At 39.7% G+C, this 3636-nt stretch overlaps 1 pseudogene; it reads left to right on the top strand.

Moving 5' to 3' along the window:
• Positions 1-851: 851 nt before the first annotated feature.
• On the top strand, positions 852-1886 carry LOC143553775 (UDP-glycosyltransferase 88B1 pseudogene; annotated as a pseudogene).
• Positions 1887-3636: the final 1750 nt, after the last annotated feature.

Genomic DNA, 3636 nt, shown 5'->3' with positions numbered 1-3636 from the left:
AAATTAGATATAAATAACATAAATATATGATTGGTTGGAGTTTGAGGGGAAAAACCTGATTGGTTGGAGGATTAAAGGGTGCGACGCCTTGCACAAAAACGCCCAAAACCAAAATCACCCCCATAGCACCCCTCGCGCGGGGGGTGGGGGGGGGTGGGGGTTGTTCCGGGCGCTATGGAAAGCACCCATAAAATCTGGAGGCCTAAAGACATGAAAATGAAAAATAGTAGCTCTAATTTTAAAGGCCTTAAAATTTAGAGGCCCAAAGCACATACCTCACTTGGTTTATGCTATCGACGACCCGGATAATAATTATACGAAGGATAAAATCTTAATTACTAATGCTTAAGCTTAAGTATCAAGGAGTTGGAACTAATACAAATAAGAGGTTTCGTGCAAGGAGTACGTATTGAAGAAAAAATAAACGCGGTGACATTTTCGTAATAACTCTGAATAGAGTAATTATGGTACAACAAAATACAAGTAGAATAATAATAATAATAATAATAATAATAGCAACTCTAGTTGTAAAGCGTAGCGTAACTATTATTACCCTCTCTTTTCTCTTGTCTTTTCTTTTTGTATAACGTAATTACACCATACAACATACTAATCACAATCCAAAACCTGTTTTGTTTTATGTTGGATACTTGGATTCATCGGGGTTTTTCCTGAAACATCTATCTGTATACAAATTACAAAATAGTTATTGTCAAGATAAGATTCTTGGACAAGATGGTGTAGTGTTGTACGCCATTAATGCTGTTTTCATAACTTCAAGTAACACCCATCATTTCTTATATGCTCACAACTCCATTAATTCCTTCTTTACCTCTCATGCAATCACAAAAATGGCAACACTAGTTTTATATCCATCTCCTGGTATGGGACACCTCATTTTAATGGAGGAGCTCGGAAAACTCATCACCAAACACCACCCTTCATACTCCATCATCGTCCTCACTCTTATCCCTTCCTTCAACACCAGCACAACCGCCTCCTATGTCCGCCACATCTCTGCCACCTTCCCAGCAATCGCCTTCCACCATCTCCCTGATATTCCCCTTGACTCCTTACTTTTCCCTTCAATGGAAGCCATCGTCTTTGAGGTTATTCGACTTAGCAACCCCAACGTCCATTACGCTTTACAAACGATTTCTTTATCTTCTAGCATCAACACCTTTATTATTGACATGTTTTGCTGGACGGTGATGCCTGTTGCTAATAACTTCAACTTGCCTGTTTACTACTTCTTTACTTCCGGTGCATGTTGCCTTGCACAATTCCTTTACATTCCTACACTTCATAAAACCACTAGTAAAAGTTTTAAAGACATGCATACACTTATTCATTCGCCCGGGTTGCCCCCAATACCTTCATCGAATATGGTTGTCCCACTTCTTGATAGAAACTCTTCTGATTATTCGAATTTTCTTGAAACATGCAACTATTTGCCCAATTCAGCTGGAATCATCATTAACACGTTTGATTCGCTGGAGCCAAGAGCGATTAAAGCAATAACCGACGGAGTTTGTGTCCCATATGGGGCTACACCACCCATCTACTGTGTGGGACCGTTGGTGGCGGTTGGTGATGATGGTTCGCATGAGTGCTTGAATTGGCTAGATTTGCAACCGAGTTGAAGTGTTGTGTATTTATGTTTTGGGAGTTTGGGTGTGTTTTCGAGTGATCAGTTGAAGGAGATTGCGAAAGGGTTAGAGAAGAGTGGACATCGGTTTCTATGGGTCGTTAGAAGCCCACCGTCAAGCAAAAAAGAAGACCGTTTTCTGCCACCACCAGACCCTGACTTGGATGTATTGTTTCCTCAAGGTTTCTTGGACCGCACTAAAGATAGAGGGCTCGTGGTTAAGAAATGGGCGCCATGAAAGAATTAATTGAGCATAAAAGTGAGATTAGAAAGAAAGTGTACTGTATTCATATGGTTTTTGTTAATGACAAACAAGCTACATTACAACCTATTTATAGACACTCATATACACCAACTAAACTCAACAGAATTAGTTAGGTCTCTAACTAACTAAACTAACTCAAGTCTAATGCAAACTAACTGTGTAATATTCCCCCTCAAGCTAAACAGGCGGAGCAATGTGAAGCTTGGACCTCAGAGTGTCAAAACGTGTAGAAGATAACCCTTTGGTCAAAATATCCGCCAACTGAGAAGTAGTATGCACAAAACGAATGCTGAGAGTCCGAGTAAGAACCATATCACGAATAAAATGTAAGTCAATCTCGATGTGTTTCGTACGCTGATGAAACACAGGATTGACGGCTAAGCATGTGGCTCCAAGATTGTCACACCAAAGAGTAGGTGGACTAGGCAATGAAACATGAAGCTCGTGTAGGACAGAAGTAATCCAACGAAGTTCAGCAGCAGTATGAGCTAATGCACGATACTCGGCCTCCGTGCTAGAATGAGCAACAGTTTGCTGGTTCTTGGAACTCCAACTGATGAGATTAGAGCCAAGAAAAATGCAATATCTAGTGGTAGATCTACGATCATCGGGGCAACCGGCCCAATCAGCATCGGAATACGCATGTATATCAAAACGAGATGCTCGTCTAAAGCTCAAACCATAAGAGATGGTACCCTTAAGATACCGTAAGATACGCTTGACTGCAACCCAATGACGATCAGTAGGTTTATGTAGAAACTGAGAAACCTTGCTGACAGCATATGCAATCTCAGGGCGAGTCAATACCAAATATTGTAATGCTCCAACAGTACTTCTGTATAAAGTGGGGTCATCTAAAGGAATACTAGTGTAACGAGACAATTGCTGACCCAAAGAAACTGGAGTCGATAAAGGTCTACACTCTGTAAGTCCAGTACGATGCAGAAGATCATGTAAGTAGCGCTGCTGTGATAAATGTAACATATCATCTGAGAATGTAGCCTGAACTCCTAGAAAATAGGATAATCTCCCCAAATCCTTGAGCGCAAACTGAGAATGTAAGCGATCAATCAAACCTTGAACATACCTAGATGAACTCCCGGTAATAATAATATCATCAACATACACGAGAACATAGCACATAATCGTGTCACGACTGTATACAAATAGTGAGGTATCTGAAATACACTAAGAGAATCCTGAGGAAACAAGAGCAGAAGAGAGCTTGGAAAATGTAACGTCCGACTTTTAGAAATAATAAATAAAGTAATATTTAAATAAAGTTTGTTATTTAATCGTCGTATAATAATAAGTCAAAAATTAAAATGAGAGATGGTAGGCTTAAATGGATGTGGACTTAAAAATAAAACATGAACTTAGTGAATTAATGGGCCTAAGGTCCATGAGATAAGGGTATAAGTACCCCTTAAACCTTCCCTAAAACCCCAGATCTCATAATCTCATACCTTTCCATTATTACCACACACACACTCCATACTTTGAAACCCGAGAACGAGATCCCAGTTGTTTTAGTGATTTTCGCATCCAAACAACAAGAAGAATCAAGATCTAGCTCGTGTCAAGACTAAAACTCTAAACTGAATTTCGCTAGAGGTACGTTTGTAGTGTAAAGGTAGTCCTTTTGATGTCGGTTCTCCATGAAAATTGGTAGAACCATAGATCGGGGCCTAAAGGTTAATAAAAATATAAACTTGACGTAAAA

Source organism: Bidens hawaiensis, unplaced genomic scaffold (genome assembly GCF_021521415.1).
Source record: "Bidens hawaiensis isolate Kalapana, Puna unplaced genomic scaffold, B.hawaiensis_p1.1 tig00017357_1, whole genome shotgun sequence".
NCBI classification, from domain to species: domain Eukaryota; kingdom Viridiplantae; phylum Streptophyta; class Magnoliopsida; order Asterales; family Asteraceae; genus Bidens; species Bidens hawaiensis.
Note: the sequence above shows the minus strand (reverse complement) of the source record. Positions and strands in the feature narration are given on the sequence as shown.